A 24,048-nucleotide genomic window follows, 5' to 3' on the forward strand; every position below is an offset into this window, starting at 1 on the left:
CACAGACTGCCAGGTGACAGGTTCTACAGAGCACACCCAGAAGCAACTGAGCAACAAACCACAGGTGTGCACTAGTTACAGACTGCCAGGTGACAGGTTCTACGGAGCACACACAGAAGCAACTGAGTAATAAACCACAAGCATGAACTGGTCACAGACTGCCAGGTGACAGGTTCTGCAGAGGACACCCAGAAGAAACTGAGCAACAAACCATAGGTGTGCACTGGTTACAGATTGCCAGGTGACACGTTCTACAGAGCACACCCAGAAGCAACAGAGCAACAAATCACAGGTCTACACCAGTAACAGACTGCCAGGTGACAGGTTCTATGGAGCACACCCAGAAGCAACTGAGCAACAAACCACAGGTGTGCCTAGTAACAGACTGCCAAGTGATAAGTGTTCTACAGAGAGCACCCAGTAGCAACTGAGAAACAGACCACTGGTGTGCACTGGTAACAGACTGCTGGGGGGTAGTTTCTACAGAGAACACCCAGTAGCAACTGAGCAACAAACCACAGACCTGCACTGGTTACAGCCTGCCAGGGGACAGGTTCTACAGAGCGGACTCAGAAGCAACTGAGCAACAAACCACAGGTGTGCACTGGTAACAGACTGTCAGGGAATAGTTTCTACTGTGTACACCCTGAAACAACGGAGCAAAAAACCACAGGTATGCATTGGTACCAGACTGCCTGGAGACAGGTTTTACAGAGAGCACCCAGAAAGCAACCGAGCAATGAACCGCAGGTGTGCACTTGTGAGATAGGGCCATTGGGCACAGCCACAGTGGCCACTGACACCTGTCAGTAATGAGAGCCAGGTCTCATGCCTTTCTGACCTCTCTAACCTATGTGGCATCAGAAAGTGAGGGCGGTAGCCCCAGGTGCCTGGCACCTTTTCTCCACTCTTCCCCCTGCCAAGTCAGGCTTGGCATCCTGACACAGGCCCACCAGCCCAGGGTCTATACCCTGCGGCTGGGCAAGAGACTGGGGTGGTCTCTCCCACACCCTGTCTTTCGCCCTGGGGCTCTGCATCCATCACCCGGAGCAGTACCCCCGGAAGACAACTTGGTAGGGGCACTGTTAGCAGTCGCCCCTTCCATAGATCAAGGGGGACACCCTGAATCTGGTCCTCCAACCCAGGGTCTGTACCCTTAGGATGGACCTGTGCCTGGCAACCCAGGACTTCCAGGGGAGTACACGACCACCCCCCCAAGGGAAACACACTTCTCATGAGTTGTACGAGAGTGTGCCTAGCACAGGTCTCCAGCCTCCTGTCCACTTGACAGAGCATTAAGACCCCCCAGGCCATAAGTGGCCTCACCGGGATCAGTCCTGGGGTGCTCTGACCTCAGAGCTGCCAACCCCTGACCCACTGGTCCTTCCACTGGGGACTGTATCCCCCCCTCACCCTTTTCTCTGGACTCATCCACCCTCCCCGCTGGAGTGGTGCGGCCAGACACCAGAACTGGTGGGATGCTTGTTCCAGCAGCCCCCCTTCCCCCTAGTCCAACAGACACTTTGGGATCCCCCTCAGGAAACGGCCTCCGGGTACAGACTATCCCCCCCTGGTGTTCACTTATGGAACCAACCAGGCCCAGGGACTGGGTTTTAGGAACCTTGGGACACAGCCTACTCCCACTCCTTCTCTTCTGAGACAGGACGTGGGACCCTACACCCCTCCCACTACACCGGGACCTATCTGGGCTACCATAGACCTCCCCTACCTAACTTGGTTGGGGAAAACCTGAGCCATCTCCTTCGGAATCACTCCCAAAAGCTTCTTCGGACCCTCTGGAATCCACCAAAAGGTCTAGCTCCAGCACAAGCTCCCTGGAATCAGAGAACTCACACTCCACCTGGTGTTGGCATAGATCTGGAAAACAGGGACTCAAAATATGCCCCCCAACAATCACACAGCCCCCCACAGTTGTTAACCAAGCTACCCTTTGCCCCACCATCCAGTGCCTCACAAACCTACCCCACACCACTCTCCTGAGAAAGGCAGGACAGTGTCTGACTGTCTCTGTCACTCAACCCACACTCTTCTGGGCCGTCTCCACACATACATACCAGGACGTCCACCATGGGGAAACCCCTCTCCCTGCACCTCTCATCTAGCGTCAGTAGAGTGTCCCTCCTACCACTAGGAATATGATCCCCGGTCAGTTTCCCAATCCACTTCAGAGACACTGCACACCAGTGGAGCTACCTCATAAACCTGAACCCCCTGGTGTATGTTAACCCCAACCCTCAAGTCAAGCGCCACATCACTGGGTGTGTGTATTTTTCCCTCAGCACTGGATAACACAATTTTGCTGCCATCATCTGAGCTGGAATCCACGTCAAACCCAGCCAAGCTCACTTCATGAGCTGCACACATTTCCTTTTCAGCTAAGAGACTCATGGTCTTACGCCTCTCGTGCTCCACATCAAGCTCCCTCATTCTTAATTCATGTGCCAAGGTCAATTTCATTTCTTCCAAGGCTCAAATCTTCTTGCTCTCCTCTGCCATCTTTTCTCTCTCTATGGCAGCTTTTTGGTTCTCCATTTCCAATATTTTCATCTCAAGCCTCATGACTTCTAACTCATGATCTCTAACCCTTTGGTTTTCCTCCAAGTCCTCTGGGGAAAAACTTGTAGTGGAATGGTTGCTGCAAGCCCTGGAAGCTGTTCTTCCCACAGGCAGATCCTGTGACGTGAACCCATCTCCTTGTGTATCCTCATCCACCTCTGCATCCTCTGTCTCCTCAGCCTCTTTGGCCTCTAACCGGGCCCGTAAGGTCTTCTGTAGCCTTCTGTAGCTCCTCCTTCCTGGAGCTGCTCTTCATGGGACATCCAAAGCTCCTGCAGAACTGCTTGAGTTGACCTACTTTGTAACCACTTAACAGTTCACTATCAAACTCCAGTTCTGCAACATCACTTGCTGGTTTACCCTCTCGAGACATGATGCGTGGATACTTTAAGGGTCTCTCCAAAAATAGAACCAAAAACAAAACACAATGGGCCTCATGTAGGTAAATTAATTTTACCGGTTCTTAAATACCGAGCCGTACCGAATCGGTAAATTAGAATCGGTAAGTTATATGTAGGTAAAAATTCGGTAACAGTTACCGATTCGGTAACATTCGGTAAATACGAATCGGAATTCACCGATTCGGTAAATACCGAGGTGATAATTACCGAATCGGAAAATACCGAGGTGGTATCTACCGATTCGGAAAATACCGAGGTGGTATCTACCGAATCGGAAAATACCGAATCGGTATGTAGGGATTCGGTAAATAACATCACATGACTTGACGAAACAGCTAATCCTGTGCAACGACAGCCCACCCAACCAGGAACTGCCCACACCCAGGCAGGTGTACACAATTAGCCGAAGTGGCCACACCCAGGCAGGTGTACATAATTAGCCGACCCTGGAGAGGCTTGGAGTGCAGAGGAGAGGCAGGGAGCAGTTGCATGTACGAGCGGGAAACGAACAGCATGTCCAGCCAGAGAACACAGAAAGACGGAGGGGAAAGGAGGAGGAAGCTCAAATTCAGCCCCAAGGAACTCCAGGTGCTGGTGGAGGAGGTGGTGAAGCAGCACCAGAAGCTGTTTGGGAGGCAATCCCTGCAAGTGCCTGAGGCCGAAAAGCGCAACATATGGCTGGCCATCCAGGCGCAGGTCAATGCTGTGGGAGTGACCCACAGGGACATTGAGGTCCTCAAAAAGCGCTGGTATGACCTGAGGATTGTGACCAAGAGGAAGATGGGCGACATCCAGAAGGAGGCCAGCCAGACCGGAGGTGGAACCAACAGGGCACCTGCCCTCACCGAACTGGAGGAGCTGGTGGCGGCCACAATCGAGCAAGAGAGCGTCGTGGGTCTTGGGGACGCCGACAGCTCTGCCAGAGCCGCAACACACCAAGGTAAGACGAAAGCACAGCAATGTAGCCTCCCCCTACCCCTATCCCACATCCCCCATTGTGAAACGAGAATCACACTGCAGTCCACACGTGTCAGTGCAGACAGGCAATGCATTCCGGGAGATGTAGTCAGGGCAACACTAACCATGACGTAAATGTTACAGGGCAACAAGGCATGTCACGCACTCGAGGCACAAGGAGACAGAGGACAGATTGGAATGTGAAATGATTTATTGTGACGCTTGCAATGCAGCCCTTCGGGGACACTGAGCCAATGTTGTTTTTCTGTCCACAGATGTGACATCATGCAGTACAGGGCATACTGCAGGGGAGACGGCACACCGGCCACAAAAATCACCTCTAGCCAGCACGAGTTCAGACCAGGGAGCAGGCCCACTGGCAGCCGCACCACCAACACAGCCAGCCTCGCCGCACACAGAGCCAGCATCACCTCACCGAGAGCCAGCATCACCACAACCAGAGCCAGCATCGCCACTCATGTTCGAATCACCGGCCACATCTCCGCTTGCAGGTGTGAGAATGAGGAGGCGTCCAGCAGCCAGGCTACGAGCCTTCGACACCTCGTCAGACGACAGCATGGGCCCAGAAGACCGCACCGGGCCCCAGGAAGGGAGCCATCCCACTGTGCCCCACACCTCACAGGCAGCACAGACGGGAGCAAGAGGGCGCCGCAGGTCGCGTGTCCAGAGTCCACCAGCACCCACTGACGGCCATGGTGTCTTCTTGGGGCTCGAGGGCCAAATGTTGAAGCAACAGCGCCTGCAATCAAAGGCAGTTATGTCAGTCCAGAGGCACATGCGGGTGATGAAGACAAGCTTAGTCAACATGGACACAAACATTGGCGGCATGGCTGCGGGCATTCGGGACATGTCCCAGTCAATCCAGCAGTTGTGCAGCAAATTAGATGCTGACATCGAAGCACGGCGCCGGGAACGCCAGAGAAGGGACACTACCAGCAGGGCACTCAACCGTCTGGCAACTGCGACTTCCCTACTTTGCCGGCGCTCTGTGACGATGCAGGAGGGCCTAACACAGTGCTGCAGCGACCTGTCTCGGGGGATGGTGCAGGTGACAAGTGCACTAGGGGTGCTATTGACTAGTCAGGCGTCGACAACTGCTGCAGGGGATGCTGCGGAGAGCATCGACACCAGCAGCAGCATCACACCCCCCGTCCCCGAAGCACGCAGGAGCAGCAGGCGGCTTGGGGTTGGCTCTAGTGAGGATGCACAGGCCGTGCAATCCACCACTGCAGCGCGTATGCGCAAACATTGATGTGGCCCTGCTTAGCCACTTCCCATTGGGTGACGTAACCCTGGACATACTCATTGTATAGATGGTATATTGCCAGATTGGCCTGTTCATGTGTTCATGGCGTGGTGCCACATTAAACTACGTCATGACTTCTCACAACTCGCTGTGTCCCCTCACTTACTCAGAAATAGTTGCATGTGATCTCTGCCCGTCTCTCTCTCCCATTGATTGCAGTTGGCACTCTAGCTGCGCTGCCCTCTGGCTGGCCTGACTCATCCTCGTTGTCCTCAAAATATGTTAGTTCCACATCTGTACCTTTTTTCGTGGCAAGGTTGTGCAGCATTGCACAAGTGGCAATAATCTTGCAGCAGGTGATGGGTTTGTACTGGCGTGCGCCTCCGCTCTTGTGGAGGCAGCGGAACCTGCTCTTCAGTAGTCCAAACGTGCGCTCCACCACATTGCGTGTTGTTTTGTGGGCCACGTTGTATCGTCTCTCACTCTGGGTTGCTGGGTGTAGGTAGGGAGTGAGGATGAATGAACGGCATGCATATGCACTGTCGCCTGGATGAGTAATAGGGAACCATCAGTTACATGCCTCTATACACTCTGATTTGCAGGTTTCAAGGGGCGTCACTGTTACTTACCCAGCAGGTATCCCTCTCCGAATTCGCCGGCACGCAGTCGTGTGTAGATCCCACTATTCTGGAAGATGTACGAGTCGTGGGTGCTCCCAGGAAACTTTGCAACAATATCTGTGATGATGTTCCCTGCATCACAGATCACCTGCACATTGATGGAGTGGGTGGACTTCCTGTTCCTGTAGATGTGCTCTGTATCAGCTGGTGGACAGATTGGGATGTGTGTACCATCTATACAGCCGATGACATGGGGGAACTGTGCCATGTGATAAAAGTCTGTTTTTGTTTTCTGCAGTGCAGCCTGTGTGTTTGGGAAGCTTATGTAGTGGTGCATTCTCTGCATCATGGCATCCAGGAACTTCCTGAAGAAACGGGACAGGCAACTCTGGGATACACCACCCACCGCAGCTATCACCACCTGATAACTGCCGGATGCCAGTAGATGTAGGCTGCAGAGCACCTGCACATGTGGTGGTATGGCGTGCGCCCTTCTTGTTGGCTGGTCCAGGAGTGGGTGCAGGTCCCTTATCAGGTCCATGATGGTTTCGGGGTGTAGCCTGTACCTCTCATGTATCTCTGCATCAGTCAGCTGTAATAGTGTGATGCGCTGTCTATAGATTTGTTCCTCCCGTCGCCACACCCTCAGTCCTGCTGCCTGTAGACGTAGGCGCCTTGCAATGACGTACATGGCGGCCATGTTGTCCACGCTGTTGCATTTTGGGATTGCTTATGTGCATTGTTGATGGTTACCACCTGCTTTCAATCCGTGTTAATTACCGACTCTTATTTACCGATTTTCCTGGATTTCTTAATTACCGACTGCTCCTACATGTCATTTTAAATTTTTACCACTTCATATTTACCACTTCATATTTACCGATTCGTTAATTATGTATTCGGTGAATATGAATCGGTATTTTAGAATTCGGTAACTATGAATCGGTATTTACCGCCTCATATTTACCGAAAAGTGGTTTTTGGACTCCTACATCTCACTTGTCTGAATACCGGTCGGTAACGGCATATTTACCGAAAATCGGCCGTTACCGACCGGTATTTCGCTACCTACATGAGGCCCAATATGTGGTTGCGTAGTGGTCTGCACTAAACTAGTGATGTACACAATCACTGTGGGTCAAGTACAAATACAGGTTCAAATTCTCACCGCTGACCACCAATGTTAGAAATGGGGGTCTCTAGTTGACAGAGGTAGGTACCTTTGTCCAAATAGGGCCCTTGCAGAAGATCACCTCTTTTGTCTTGGCAGTGTTGAGCTTGAGACAGTTGGCTTTCATCTAGTTAGTGACTTTGGTCATTAAAGTAGTGAACTTGTTTCTTCTGTTGGCAGTCTTATCCAAGAGGGAGAGTGTGAATTGGATGTTGTCGGTGTAGGAAATGATGTTGATGTAGTAGGCACAGATGCTTTTAGCTAGAGGGATCAGGTATGCACTGAGGAGGGTGGGGCTAAGAGATGAGCCTTGAGGCACTCTGCAGATGAGTTGGCAGGCTTCCGAGGAGTAAGGTGCCAGGCTGGTAGCTTGTGTTCTATGCGTTAAGGAGCAGATCCAGTAGAGAATAGGTCTTGTGCAGGGGCCTGATAAGGATGGGGTGTGAGACTGTGTCGAATGCTGAAGAGAGGTCCAATAGAATGAGGGCTGCTGTGTCACCTTCATCAAGGATCATGTTGATGTTGTAGGTGGCAGTCGATGACTATTGTTTCTGTACTGTGGATGGGCCTGAATTCAGAGTGTGTAACGCCGAGGAGCTGGTGGTTGCTGAGGTGATCGGTGAAGTGTTGGTTGATTAGTTATGTACTATAAACAATCTGCCAGGGTATAGGCTCTACAGAATGCACCCAGGAACAACTGAGAAGCAAACCTACAAGTACGCACCTCTGACACACTCCCAGGGTATCCATGATCAAAGAATGACACAAGTCAACTAGGCAACAGGAATGCACCGGTTTCAGGCAACCAAAGGATATGCTACGGAGGAGCAATTTACAGAACCACCCTAATTACAGGCTGCCAGGGCATATATAACGTCCACACAATGGCATAACGCAAAATGATGGGGGCCCCTGCAGAATGTGAAGGGTGCTTCTGAGTCTCCCATGTCTCACAGATATTCATTGGGCTTGACCTGGATGGGAGTCATTGAAGGGTTTGAGGCCCCTTGAGGGATAGGTGGCCTTCTCTCACTGCTGGAGCTGCAGGGGCCGGTGTCACACCCCTCCATCCATGTAGAAGCAACACGTGGGACCAATGCCAGTCAATACTGAGCACTGAAGAATGGTAGAGACCGTTCTGGCCGCATACACACATCATGGGGCAGGGGGGATCCAAACTGTGGAATCTGTTTTTGCAGAATTTCATAAAATTATGAGGAATCTTCTTTTTCAGAGTGAAGAGCAGCTTCCAAGTATTTCATTGGATGCTTTTATGCAAAGAAACACAGAGTGGAAAAGATCTTGTGGCGCCAGTAGGAGATTGGTTCCAGAAGATGACGTGTCTTGGCAGGACCTTTTTTGCTCAAACCAGACTTCTGTCAGCAAAAAGTATCCAAAATGGTATAATGTAAAATTTGAAGAAATTTTGTGACATTTGAATTGCACAAAATTCAGGAATTTTTGTACATTTTTCTTTCACGATGTAAAGGTCACCCAACAACTATGACACAAAACACTGCGGAAGAATGGAAAACACCTTTGGGGCTCTGGTTGCTTTTACAGGGCTGAGGCTGGGAGACACTCTCCCCATAAAGGTACAGGTAAGAACATGCTGCTCTTCAGAAACAATATTCATCTCTCACTAAAGCTCAGTCTCCAAGAGACCCTGGTTTGAGGGGACGGTAGACATCATCATCCCTTCCTCTTCTCGCAGACACCCCCGGGATCTGCCGAGCCACCAGGGCGGACGCTCTCTCTCACACCGGGCAGCCAATGCTTGGAGCGACCTTCCCCTGCACCTCAGGACCACCTCATCGCTCCAGCAATTCAGGAAAGGACTCAAGACCTGTCTGTTCGAAGGAACGGATCACCACGCAGCAGCTAGCAAGTCCAGCCCCTTGAGACCCTCATGGGTGATTTGCCACACTCTATAAATGAGTGATTGATTGACTGATTGATTGATGGATTGACCATCCATTTATCTTCACTGTCACACCATTGATACAACTCCTGGCCCACACAACTTTGTACTCTGCATCTGAACGTCAGAAACCATGGCGTGCTTTGTTTTGGGCTAGAGAACGCAGAGTCTGGGTGTGTGAAATGCACATAATTTGCTTTTATGGAATTACACACACCTTTGGGAATACAATGCAAAATTATGCGTAATTATTTAAATCTCACACATAGCACTATATTTTCGCATGAACTGCGGTGCTGTGTCCACTTTGGATATGAGCACATACACTAACCAAGAACATCAAAAACACAAGTGCCGCAAACCGCAGCCGATCACATTCTGGTCATTCTTCACATACCTCTGCTCCAGTCCTATAATTTTTCCAATGTGGTGCAATTTCAGGAATTGTGTCTAACAAGTGTATCCGAAAATTTCCGAAATTACACTAAATATGCTTGTGTAATTCAATTTTAAATTTCCCTTGCGCATACTGAGAAGACTACTGGTATAAACAGAGCCGGACAGAAGACCCTTGTCGCACAGGAGCAGACGGAACTTCCACTGCTCTGCCATGACTAGGGGCGGGCAGAATGTTTGATTCTGTCGGCGGAATTGGTGGAATTTTGGTCACTCAATATCACTCTTCATTGCGGAGTTCTGGCCAAATTCCACTAATCGTTGCATGGCAACATTTCTCCACTGTGAGGCTCCAGAAAATGTAAGCTGGCGAATGAGATTTGGCATCCCCTAGCGTGACTTTTTAACTCGGGCGGTCGCAGGCAGTCGCGAGCGGTCGTAGTCTGTTGCCGCTGGAGTAGATTTGCTGCGGCTTCAGTAGATTTTCTACTCGAGTGGCAGCAAAATCAACTCAAGTGGCTGTGCTCGTGCCGCCGTGCAGCGCGTTCATCTCTGCTCGCGAGCGACACCGGCGCTAAATTGCAGCACGAGCCGTGCAGTCTGCATGCTTTCTGTACGTTGGTGGAACTCTGTGGAATCTTGTGGACTTTTTATGTAACTCAGCGGAATTTCGCAGTCTCCAGGAGTCCTGCCCCCCCCTCCCCTCCCAGCCATGACTTTTGTCCATAATCAGGTATATTTCGTAAACGACGTTTGCTGTGTGTTTAAACACTGCATTTTGGAGTTGCAAAGGTACCTCCAGTTAATCTTTGAGTGAAATGTTATGTTGAAATACTCGTGCAGTCATGTTTTTCATTGCACCTCTAATTCAGAATCCAGGAGGAAGGACTGCATGAAACAGGCGCACATGGCGGTCGAGTGGCAGCCGGGATTCTTAGTGCATAGAGGGACCTCTTGAAGTCCCAGGAACGTTCTTTCTGTCTCCTAATGTCCCTTGAAAACAACTGAACTTTACACAAACTCACCAGGTCCAGACTTCAACTGTTCACAGAAGTGAATGCAGCGCCCCCTCTGCTCACCACAAAAAAACATGCCCCCCCTCCCCCAGTATCGATCCGCTGTTCTCGGCAGCAATCTATCAATCGAGAATTGACTCCAATCTTTGGCGCTGAATAGAAGGTGACCAATTAGCTGACATCTCCGAATAGCTCTCGGACTGAATTAATTCTTGCACTTAGATTTCATGTTTTATTAATGTGGGGCCCCGATCTGCAATAAAAGCTCTATCTAATGGGGGCTTAAGCATTTACTATCGATCGGAGCAGCGGCGGCTGCTGACAGCTGTACCGGGCACGTCAGAAACTCGCAGAGCGACGAGGGAGTGGGGGCTTGACACAGAAAGTGACTCAAAGTTTGTGTCATGAGTCATTGGGTGAAAGAAGGGTTTTCATGTCTAGTGGTCTGGGGGCTAAATTAGTGAATCAGAGAACTAAAGAAAGTGGCCCAAGTTTGAGATCAGGGCAGTTAAGAGGTTGAAGAGACACGCGAATAGGTGTTTTGCAACCTATGAAAGGCTTCATGCATCTCTCCTTGCTGCGGGCAATTATTGTTTACATTTGAGGGAAATAATCAACAATAAGAAGCATTGGCAAAGACAATAGGTCTCACCTATGGGCGAGCTGTTGACTTTGGCAATCGAGTAGGGGTGGAGAATGGACCGGTTAAAAAAAAGTACAATGAAGGGGCTCGTGCTGGCCTTCTCATAGCGCTGTTAGCAGCTTCACAGCACTTTTTTGCTTTTTATCTGTTGAGAGGAGGGAGAAGAAACAGAGACTTGGGGCGGAAGGTTGGGGTAAAAGACACAGGTGCATGTGGAGAGGAAACAATGGCAGGGGTGAGAAGAACGGGGCAGTTGGGTGAAGAAGAAACAGGGGCGCGGCAGAGGGTCAGGGTAAGAAGCAACATCACAGAAAAGGAAAAAGAGCACTAACATGTCTGCTTCAAAGTGCTTTTTTTATATTCAGTTCGTACAACGGAAGCAGATTGGGTAGGGCTGGGTGGGGCAACAACAACAACAATGAAAGGACGGAGGGTGGGTGAGAAGAAGGAAAAAAGAGCTATGACGTGGCCAGTGGTGTCCGCTTCACACAGCTTTTTAGGTTTCTCCTGCACAGTGCTTGCGCTGTGCTTATGAAATCTATTATTTTTACTATATCTTAAATGGAACTTCACTTTTTATTGATCCAAATGCTTGCTAGTTTACTTTCCTCCGTTTCTCTTGGTTGTAGCCTGTTCTCCCTTTTTTGCTTTTGGTTAACACCGCATACCGTTTACTGTTCACATTTTGTCATCTTTCCCTCTAAACACCTAATGTTGCTATATTTTACTACTAAAGAGACAGTCACAGTTGCAGTTACCTTACAGTTAAAAGGCGCTAGATTTGAATGGAGCAGCAGGGCCAGTTGCACCATGGTTGAAAGCTCTAGGGACCCAACAAAACACAGGTTATTGCTAAATTTTAATACTAAACATGCAGTCATAAGTGCAGTTATCTAGCAGGCACTAGTGTTATGAGTCAATGGTGCAGCAGGTGCAGTGGCACCGGGACCACAAGCTTTAGGCCCCCCACTAAACACCGATTATTGCTTTGTTTTACAACCAAACAGGCAGTCACAAGTGCAGTTACCTTGCAGTTAAAAGGGGCTGGATTTAAATGGAGCAGCAGGTGTAGTGGAACAGGGCCAAAAAGTTGTGAGAACTCCTCCAAACACCTAATGTTGCTCTATTTTACTACTAAACAGGCTGTCACAAGTGCAGTTACCTTGCAGTTAAAATGGGCATGATCTGAATGGTGCAGCAGGTGCACTGGCGCCATGGTCAAAAGCTCTTGAGACCCCACTACACACAGATTATTGTTAAATGTAACTACTCTACAGACAGTCACAAGTGCAGTAATAGCAGGCACTAGGGTCATGAGAACAATGGTGCAGCAGGTGCAGTGACACGAGGATCAAAAGCTCTAGGCACACCACTAAAACCTCATATTTCTATATTTTACTATTAAGCAGGCTGTCACAAGTGCAGTTATCTTGCAGGCACTAGGGTAATGATTTGAATAGTGCAGCAGGTGCCATGGCACCGGGCCCACAATGTATCAGAACTCCTCTAAACACCCAGGGCCTCTTTAATGCCCCTTGCACCTTGAAATGTCACTTTTTGTGACGTTCTGTGGTGCAGGAGCCTGCTCTATATGTACAGGGCAGCACTAAGGCAGTTTTTTGGGCTTAATGCTGCCTTATAAATATCGTTCCCTTTAACACAGTTTTCTGCATTAAAGGGGTGTGCAATGGGTGAAGCTGGGGGCGTTCCCAACAACATCCATGGCTTTTTTGACACAGCCCCAGATTTACGAGAAATCATACATCTGCGGCAACGCCAAAAATGTATGCCTTCCCAGGGGAGGCATATGGGACGTACAACGAGGGGAAATATCTTTATTTCTCCACGTTTTTCCTTTTTCTATGTGTGCTGCATTCTGCCGCACACATACAAAGAGGAAAAAGCCTCTTGTGATTGTTTTTGTGCAGGAAGGTTTTCTTTCCTGCACAAAAATAATCATCCCTGCACCATGTTGCAAAGGTGTCTGCATTGGCGCACAGCAGCCCATTGAGTGCCAGCGCAGGGGAAAAGGACAGGAATGCGCTGTATCTATCAGATACAGCGCATTCCTGCCCTTTTTTTGCCATAGGGTAATGCAGCAGGAATGCCTGCAGCGCTGCCCTGTGGCACAACCTCAGAAATGAGGCCCCTAATATTGCCATATTTTACTACTCAAAAGGCAGTCACAAGTGCAGTAATCTTGCAGGTTCGAGGATCATGATTTGAGAGGTGCAGCAGGTGCACTGGCACCGGGGCCAAAAGTTTTCGGAACCCCTCTAAACACCAAATATTGCTATATTTAACTACTAAACAGGAGGTCACAAGTGCAGTTATCTTGCAGGCACTAGGGTCAGGATTTCAGTGGTACAGCAGGTGCAGTTACACTGGTGCCCAACGCTCTAGGAACCCCTCTAAACACTAAGGGGCATATTATCAAGCCAGGCGATAAAATTATCGCCGTTTTAGCGGCAGAAAACTGCCGCTAAAACGGCGATAATGGGCTTGATAATATGCTCTATGGAATTCCAATTGAAGCCCATGTTAGAAGTCCTTCACATCTAACCTGAGCTTCAATTGGAATTCCATAGAGCATATTATCGAGCCCATTATCGCCGCTTTAGCGGCAGTTTTCTGCCGCTAAAGCGGTGATAATATTTATCGCCTGGCTTGATAATATGCCCCTAAATGTTGTCATCTTTTACTTCTAAACAGGCAGTCACAAGTGCAGTTACCTTGCAGGCAACAGGGTCATGTTTTGAATGGTGCAGCAGGTGCAGTGGCACCAGGCCCAACATTTGTCAGAACTCCTCAAAACACAAAATATGACTATATTTTACTACTAAACAGGCAGTCACAATTCCAGTTACCTTGCAAATAAAGGGGGCTTGATTTAAATGGTGCAGCAGGTGAAGTGGCACCAAAGCCAAAAGGACTATGGACCCCACTAAACACAGAATGTTGCAAAATGTTACTACTGTACAAACAGTCACAAGTGCAGTTATCTAGCAGGCACTAGGGTCATAATTGCAATGGTGCAGCAGGTGCAGTGACACTGGGACCAAAAGCTCTAGGCACCCCACTAAACACCTAATATTGCTATATTTAACTACTAAACAGTAAGTCACAAGTGCAGTTATCTTACAGGTACTAGAGTCATGATTTTAATGGCGCACCAGGTGAAGTGGCCACGGGCACATAAGTTGTGGATCTTGTTTTCTTACGTTAAGGCTGCACCACATTTACTCAGGGCCGTTTCTAGGTATTTTGCCGCCCTAGGCGAAAATTGAAAAATGCCGCCCGGTCCTTTTTTCTCCTAATTTGCTCAATTTTTTCACTGTTTGATTTCAAATTTTAAAAAATTCCCCCTTTTGCCACCCTAGGCAGCCGCCTAGTCTTGCCTAATGGTAGAAATGGCCCTGCATTTACTGTTTCCTGATACTTATCTTCCTCTGGCTGCCTGCATTTAAAGTGTTCTTGCCTAGCTCTGCTTTAGCGGGTCGAACCTTTAACTAATGTTCACATTTGTTATGATATTGTTCCGCTAATAAAGTCACATTTTTTCTGTGTCATGTGTTTGTTGCTAATACAATGTGTTTTTTCTTGTGGCGTGTTTGTTTTTGGCGCATAATGTAGCATAAACCTGTGCAAAGTGATTGCGGTGCTTTACGTGGGCATGCTCCGTGGTGCCCTCGAGGGATGTGCTAACCTCCTTTCTCGGTTGGGACAGTTTCTGTATAAAATTACAGCGCCAGACAACTGCAACAGAGTCTTGGATTGTAAACGCGGTCTGTGCCGGTTACAGAAGTATTCCTCGAGTTTCGCAGTTGCAGCCTGTTCCTTCTACTGGCCGGGATGGGTGGCAGTAACGTTTCAATACGCTTCTATCTCCTCTGGTTGATATTCTTCAGAAAACGGTGATCCATCAGTGTTTTGGAAAAAAGGCTGTCTTGGGGATCCTGATCCAGACCACACATGTACAGTTTAAACAGGAATGGGGTAACTGTGCATCCGGGCTAGCCCAGACCTTGTATTTCATCTTGCGTCGAAGTGTAGTATATTTATGGGGCCGTGTGTCAGCTGGTCGGAATATCCTCTCATCTCCTTGTTACATTATGTTATATTGATTTGTATAGCGCACCCAAGAAGGTATCCAGGCACTTTAGCCGTGGTAGGTGCCTTAGGCAGGGACGGCCGCTCTGCTATGGCAGGGGAGCATAGTCCCACTGCTGCTACCCAGCAGAGGCAACAGTGAAAAACAAAATGATAATAAAATACGTTTATTATCATTTTCTTTTTTGCCGTTGCCTATGCTGATACCCGAGTTGCGGGGTGGGGCCATCCTCCTGAGCTCCAGGAGGAGGTGTTGTGGGCACTACTAAGTGCGCATGACATATTGGCTGGCCAAACCATCATGCACACTTTTCATTTCTCCACCTGGCTGTGTTGTACAGCTGGGTGGAGAAAAGCCATAGACTCCCAGGCACTGTCTGAGCGGCAAACCAGGCTGCTCAGACCTATCCCAGCACTGCTCTACTGCTAGGAGTAACATTCCCAGCATGAGAGCAGCATGGGACTGGCATCTGGGAGTCTACGCAGTGTGCACCAGTCGAGCATTGGGAAAGGAGGAAGACGGAGCAGACGCGGTGTCAGGTAAGTCATCATTTTTAAAAATATGTCAATATATTTTTGTGTGTATTTATGTCCCCCCCCTCGTTGCCGCCTAACATAGTCGCATTGGGAGCAGCCACCGTTGTCCTTAGGCACCCGTGCATAAACTCAGACGCATACTCTGGTCACTGGCCCATCTCTGACCTTATTTTCAAAGGAAATCACTGAAACCACAACAAGCTACTTCTATTCTATTGGTCTTCGCTTCGTGCCTCACAGCGATTCCAAAGATGCAACAATACACACCGCCAACCGCTGGCTAGGTGTCAATGGCAATCGAGACCCCCGTTACCTAGTGATCCAAAACCTGCCCAATGCTTTCGATAGAGGAGACCACCACATCACAAGAGTGACCCTCTTCTTCCATGTGGCTTCTCCCACTGTTGTCTGGGCTAGTTTGTGTCTTTCATTCTGAAGAGTTTTGTTGCATCATAAGCAACTTGTCCAGACCTCCATCTCCTTTCCAGCCCAGTCCACTCCAGTGTTCCCCAGAGCTCCAAATCCCCAGCTCTCCCTCCATATGTGAACCCCTTGAAAGTCCTGCTCTTCCGGCGAGACTTTTATCTACACCTGTACTCCATTAAAACACAAAACTGCTTCGCAACCTCAGCATCAGAGCACAGAGGGACGCCACAAAAACATGTGTCTGCTATTGTCCTGAAGCTCAACCCAACTAAAACAGAGTCGTCTCTCATCTAGCCAGGGCCCTATATGAGGAACCTTGACGGCTCTCTTCTCCCCTCACCCCTGCATCAGATCCTATGGCCGCTATATCATCATTCGCCTTGTCAGTGAGCATCACGTGAAAAGGAAATCCGATACAGTGCAGGACGAACTCAGACATATTTATGACCCGGTTTGCGTCGCTCTTGCATCACGCATCGCGGTGCAAGAGCAACACAAACCTTAAGTCATATTTTTGTAGACACACAAAGCCACTTTGCGTGGCTTTGAATGGGTTAAAAAATATGGAGTGATGCAATGCAGCACATATCACTGTGTTGCATTGCTCAGTGCCGGGGAGGCATTCCATGGGCGTTGCGGTGGGTGTTCCCATTGAACTTCCATAGTTTTTGACGCATTTGCAGATTTACAAGATCATGTAAACCTAGGAGTGCGCCCCAAAAATACGCCTCCCGAGGAGAGGTGTGAAGAGGAAAAATATATTTATTTCTCCCGTTTTTTCCTCTTTCTATGTGTGTTGCATTCTGTATTACACATAGTTTAGTTTATTCCATTTATAGAGCGCTTGGTTACACCGCACGGTGTGTCCCCGCGCTGAGACATAGGAGAGGGAAAGCTGCTACAATCTAGAAAAAGTACTTGCTAGACATCTATGAGTTACCCGTACTGCTGACCAGCCAGGTTTTTAGTTGTTAGCGGAAATTATTCTCACATGTGTCTATTCTTAGGTTTCCGGAGGCCCCGGGGCACACTCAGACCTTGGTCACTATGATAGCTATGGCGGGAGGGCGAAAATGTGTTACTCACCTCTATAAGGCGCTACGGGAGGATAAAAAAACCGGCCCCCTAAAAATAGAAGAAAAATGGCAGCAGGTGTGCCCGCAGGAGATGCACCGCGAGACTGGGTGCAAATCCACGAAAGTGTGCGGAAGGTGGCAGTGAGCAATCGCTTTAAGCAAATCCAGTATAACATAATACACATGACATACCTGTCCCCTAGGAGGTTGCACGCCATTGATGGCTCCAGGGACCCCCGTTGTCCCAGATGTCGCGGTGAGCCAGCAGATTTTCTGCATATGGTGTGGACGTGCCCAACGATCCAGACGTACTGGGGGGCGATTATTGACGAGCTGACCCGGATAACTGGTTGGACGATCACATTGGATCCCCGTGTATGTCTGCTGGGGCTGATTCCGCGAGACCCGAAACGCAAGCTAAGCAGGCGGTTTCTGGTCCTGGGGCTAGTGATAGCCAAAAGGCGTATAGCAATCCACTGGTTGACGCAGCAAGGACCTGTATTGGCAAAGTGGAGGTCAGATTTACGTGAATAGGCCCTGGCAGAGGAGGGGCACATACGAAGCACTAGGAGAGACCCCAAGTTGCCTGAGGTGCTACTAGCATGGGGGGCAATGATGCAGGACATAGCGGGACAGGCCTCCCAGGTCACTATATCCAGTACAGCGGGACTGTCCATAGAGGCGGGGGAGACCCTAGGTCGAGAGAGGGAGATCGCAGATGGCCCCGTGTGAGTACTCTGATAAGCGACCCTTGAGTTACGGTGACCCGGCAGCGGGGGGGGTGGGGTAGGGAGGGGTAGGGGGTTGGTTGGGTTGGGGGCAGCGGATGGGAGGTGGGAGGGGGGTATTGTTTTTAAGATTGGTTTGAATAAAGCTAATTCACAGAGACATCGATTGTACATTATGAAAGAGAATGGACTCTACAAGGAATTGCACCCATACGTGAGGCACGATTGCTGCAGACTTAATAATGGGCTTCTGGATGACGCAACGACCGGACCACTGCTAGGTGCCACGGGTTGGCTTGGTCCCTTGGTAATCTGTAGATATCTGTCCCACGGCTTCCTGGGTTGGAGTCTCTTCGAAGCACCGGTCGATATGGCTATGTTCTGCAGTGTACTGATGATGATGCACGTTGTGATCTTGAGGAAACCAATAAAGTTTGTTTAAAATAAAAAATAAAAAAATGTGTCTATTCTTAGGGCTATAGGCAGAGTGTTCCACGTTTTAGTTGCCAGGTACCCGAAAGAACGAGCTCCCAGTCTGGCTTTGTATATCCTTGGTATATTCACCAGGGCTTTCCCTAAGGACCGCAGACTCCGACTAGGGGTGTATTCGGTTAGTAAAGGATGAAGATATTTAGGGCCGCATTTCTTGAGGATGCGATGGCCATAGCACATTGCCTTAAAGGTGACCCTCTTTTCCACTGGAAGCCAGTGCAATTCTTCCAGGGCCTTCTCTGTGTTTGTTCTTCTGATTAAATCATGCACCAGACGAGCTGCAGCGTTCTGTACCCGCTGTAATTTGGCTAGTCCTCTCTTTGTGGCTCTGAGATACAGGACATAGTTGTGAGGTTATGACCGCATGGACAATTGAGTATAACATCTCTCAGGATTGTTTTTGTGCAGGTAGGTGCCCCTTCCTGCACAAAAGCTATCCTGCCTGTAACACAGGCACCCTCGCACCATGGTGCAAGGGTGCCTGCTTTGACGCTAGGCTGCCGAACCGGCACCAGGGCAGGGGGAGAGGACAGAAATTCAGTCGGTTAAATAAATACAGCACACTTCTGCCCCTTCCCTGTGGCTTAGTCTCCTCGACAGAAGTAGCCCCTTCTTACTGCTAAAACCTCATCTCTGCTCTCTGTTCACCTGTCTTCAGACCAACTCCTCACTCAACTGAAAGTTGTCCTTCATCCAGTAAACCCACCTCATCACCGTTAACTAGAAACATAACCACGTCACCAGCAACTTGGGACAATCCCCTGGACTTCACTTCTAGCCACATCAGAGTCGGTTCCTAATGCTGGACGTATAAGGCAATAAACTAAAATATTCATCCACCATGAAGATACCTTCCCATCTCAGGTGGTTTCATCTTCCCATGGAGAATATGTCTGGCACAGCTGGATACTCAGAAAACACAAAAGAAGAAGACTAGAAAAGGAGATGTGCCCTTCTAGGGCCAAAGAATCTGGAAACACTCCCACAACCTCCCAGGCCACGGGCCAAAGTCCTGGCTACCCTGGGCCGTAGCTCAGTCATTGAGATCGGGGCGGGGGGGTAAATCTCATATCTCATAATTAAAAAAGGCTGGTGCAGAAATTGTTAGATTTTGGTGGGGGGGTGAACCAGAGCTTTGGGGAGGAGGTTGGACGGTCTTGCTGTGTTGCATCTGCTTAGTGCACAAGGGACTTGGGCGACACCCGTTTCCAGGGCTCTGTTCTGCTCACAGCCGAGCTGCGCTGTAGTAAACATGAATAAACCAAGAGAGCTGCTCTGTTCTGTGGCCAGCTGCCCCATTACACTCAGCACCTCAAGAAAGAAACAGAAAAGAGAGCCGTTGATATTTGCGTTGTCTGGGCCATATTTCATAATATATTGACATTGTAGGTTCTTTTCACAAAGCCCAATTTATGACAGACAATGTATGCCTTTCAGATATCCACCTCAGGATACCAAGCTGTTGAAGTTTGAATCGAGGAGGCAGACAGGGAAGTTGAAGAAAACGTGTATTCATTATCACTCAGCGTCAGGACGGGGATCCCAGCCTGCTGTCCGCATCATCTGCCTCTTCGAGAATGCCGTGTCTCCGTGGAATCCCACAGGAGAATTCCACAGCAAACACTCCATCCCCGCGAGACACAGAAAAGAGGGCAAGCAGACTTACAACACAGGTCTTTTGTTGTGGAGTTACATTCTCTGGTGCAAAAGTATTTAGAAAAATAGATTTGTCTTCTGCCTACCATCAGGTAGTACTTGATGAATCATGCAAACACTGTACAGCTTTTGTCTCACCCATTGGGACTTCTCAATTCACGAGAATGCCCTTTGGATTGGCTTCCGCCGCTTCCATTTTTCAATGTGTGTTGGAGAATGTTTTAAGTGGTATAAAAGGAGTTGTAACGTTTCAAGACAACATCTTGGTGGCAGAAAAAGATCATGTGCAACATGATGAGTTAATGGAACAGGTTCTAAGGGAATTGCAAAGGGCTGGCATTGTTGCAGACCTCAAAAAGTGTGAATTTGCTAAGGAAAGTATAGAGTATCTCGGACATGTCATGTCAGAAAAAGGAATATCACCAAGACCTGGTTTAGTCGACGCCATCATCAATGCACCGTGTGCCACAACCATAGAACATGTCTCATCTTTTTTAGGTGTTTGTGAATTTTATGCAAAGTTTGTCAAAACATTTTCAGCAAAAACTGTCAATTTGAGGGAGTTGCTTATAAAACAAAACATTTTTACATGGTCTGTTGTGTGTCAAGAGGAATTTGGCAATCTCAAGAAAGAGGTTAGCGCTCCAGGGGTTCTAGCACCTTTTGATCCTTTGACACAATGTATCATCACAGTTGATGCAAGCAACGATGGTTTGGGTGCGATTTTGTCCCAGTTAAACAAACATGGAAAGGAAGTCACCCTAGGTTTCGCTTCAAGGTCACTGAGAGACAATGAAAAAATATATTCTGTGATTGAAAAATAACTTTTAGCGTGTTGTTGGGCGGTGGAGAGATTTAAGTGTTTCATTTGGGGAAGGAGGTTTGTGTTGCAAACTGATCACAAACCCTTGGTGAATATTTTATCTGGCACTGTTATCAGAGACCATACCCCGAGAATCTCAAGATTGAATGCTAAGTTATTGCAAAATGACCTTAAAATTGAGTGCATTCCTGGTGGAAAGAATGTAAGGGCAGACTATTCATCCCGTTCTCCCATTCCTGTTGATATCAGTTATGATTGTGATGAGGATCTTGATGAATGCTTGACGGCAGCTGTGGATGTGTGTCAAGGACAAGCGATCAGTGAAGAAGAACGGAAGTTGTGTATGGACGATGATGGTGATCTGGTTATAGTCAAAACATTTGTGATTGATGGTTGGCCGAGGGAACGTACTTTGCCCGCGAATTTGCAAGTATATGCAAAAATCGCAAATGAACTACATGTTCAGAAGAATGGGATTTTGATGAGAGGTGACAGATTTGTTCCCCCTTTCGGTTTGAGGCAAATAATTATTGATAAAGGACATGATGGTCATTTGGGGCAAACCATAACCAAAAGAAAAATGAGAGAAGATTATTGGTGGCCAGCAATGGACACTGACACAATTAACACAGTTGAAAGGTGTGTTATTTGTGCCAACAGTGACAAGAGTGTCAAACTCACCACTCTTCCCTTACAACCTTGTCGTTTACCTGAAGGTCCTTGGTTTAAAATTGCGATTAATTTTATTGGTCCTTTTAATATGTTACCACGCAAATACAAGTGTGCTTTAGTCATTGTTGACTACTATAGCAAGTGGTGGGAAATCGATTTCATGGAGGAACCCAACACTGGGTTTTTTTTAAAGTCTCTTAAAAAAGTTTTCTTAGGGAGGGATTTCCAAAGGAAATGGTTTTGGACAATGGAGTCCAGTTCATTTCCAGTGAGATGAGAGATTTTCTGGAAAAAAATGCTATGGTTCACAAACGTCTCGCCCTTTATCATCCACAAGACACTGGTGGAAAAAATGAATCGCACGCTGGTAGCTTGTATTCAACGGTCTATCCAAAATGCTGTTCCTGTTCAAGAGGCTGTTGAGAGCATGTTATGGTCTCACCGTAGGACTCCAAATGCCATAACTGGTACGAGTCCTTTTGAATGAATGAGGGGGCGTTCCTCAATGTCCAAGTTGTGTCCCACAGGGTTAAGGTCTTATCAGTCTAAAACGGCCAATAGGAATTCTGTACGCCCTAAAGTAGAGTTGTATCAGAGCAAGATGAAAGAGTATTATGATAACAGACTTTGAGGTGGTGGATTGGGTTCGGATCAAAATTCCTACACATGTTGCAAAAGGTAATTCTGAATTCAAAGATCCTCTACCAGTTGATGCTGTGTCTAAGAATGCTGTTAGGGTCAAAGGACATGAATGGTGGAATAAAAATAGAGTACATAAAATCATTGCCATGAGTGAGAAGGAGTGTGTGTCTGCGGACCTTAGCAAAGTCTCCAACAGAAGAGAAACTTCTGAGCTCTCACACAAAGGGCTCAAGGGTTTTGACATGTTTGATGCCAGGATGCAAAGAAATGTCGAGGAAGACACTTTTCCTGCAGCATTACGCAGAAGCAAGAGGGTTGTTTCCAAGCCCATTAGATTTCGCGATGTATAGTGTGTGTTTTTAGTTCAAACTTCTCTTTTGGAGTATTTTAGATGATATATTTTCATTTTCTCTTAACTTGTTTATCTCCCAATTTGCAAATTGTGCATCTTTGTTTTCTTAATATGTTTATAAAAGGAGGGAAATGTGTTGTGATGTTCCGCGTTCCGCATTCCAGGCTGTCCTTCCTGACTTTGAATGTGGAATGCGTGAAGATCATGTTCTTCGGGCTTTCATCTTCTTAGGGTTTTCTGAAGGACCGTTACCTCCGGGAAGCTGATGAGGGTTGACGAATAAAACTACCTCTACAAATTTCCTACGTTCCTCCTGCATCACAACTTTTTACGATTACACAACAGTACGTCTCGTGAAAGGGAGCGGAGAGTCGGCCCCTTTAGAGCTTGTGAATGTTCACCAACTAGTGAGCAGTCCCAAACTACAGATTTTCTGCACCAGAAGAATATTTTCCCACAGAGGAACACAATACAACTGCAAAGCGCCATGAAACGACTTCTAATACATCGGGGGGGGGGGGGGGGGAGGGGAGAGGTATGGAGAGGGCAGGCCAGAGAGGAAGGGAAAGGCAGTGAGAAATGATGGCCGAGACGGGTGTGATTAAGAAATAAAGTCTGGGGGAGGGAGGGTCTCATGGCCACAGTGTCCGCACGCCCCTTCTTCAAAGCCCCCCTATCTCTGCAGACTCTGCGATGACCAACCTCCTTCTACGCACGTAATGCAGGAACACAGGTGATCACAGCCTCCCTCTGCCACCAAATGCCGAGATTCAAAGCGCCGAGATACACCCTGGAGTGTGAGTCGCTGCGCTATATTAAGTGCCCATAATATATCATAGCAAATACCCCTCTGAGGGAGATGTCACACATATGCATGATTAAGGGAGGGCGGAAGGGGGTGCCGGCCAAGATGGGTGGCCAGAGAAGACCGTGGAGCTCGGGGGTGTGGAGAGAGGGAGGAAGGCAAGGGGGCTCTGGAGAAGGGGAAGGTAAAGGGGGAAGTCCTAGGAAGATACAGCAGACAAGAGAGAATGAGTCAGGAGAAGGCACAAAGTCGATGGGGATGAGAAACGTGGGTAGAGGGATATAGCGGGGAGATGGGGGCTAAAGAGCAGAGAGCTGGGAGATCACGAAAAAGAAGGGAGATTTTTGGGAATGGTACAGGAGAGGGAATATAGGGGCAAGAAATATGGGGGCATATCAACAACAACCGGCGATAATTATCGCTCAGCGCTCTTAGCGTGAGGATAATTATCGCCGGCTAGCGTGAATTTTTATCGCTGAGATAGCGTGCTATTAGCAACGCTTATCTCAATAGCGATAAAAATCTACACGCTAACAGGCTAACGTGAGATTATCGCTGGAAACCCAGAGATAATCACACGTTACCTTGTTGATAGGGACAGGCAAACTTAGCCATGATATCCTCCTTCCATAGGATATCATGGCTAAGTCTGAAAATTAGCAGACGTAAAAAAGCAGCGTTAACCGCGGTTAGCGCTGCTTTTTTTGTCTCTAACAGGGTTAGCGACATTCTTGATAATAGGAGAAATGTCGCTTAGCGA

Source organism: Triturus cristatus, chromosome 11 (genome assembly GCF_964204655.1).
Source record: "Triturus cristatus chromosome 11, aTriCri1.1, whole genome shotgun sequence".
NCBI classification, from domain to species: domain Eukaryota; kingdom Metazoa; phylum Chordata; class Amphibia; order Caudata; family Salamandridae; genus Triturus; species Triturus cristatus.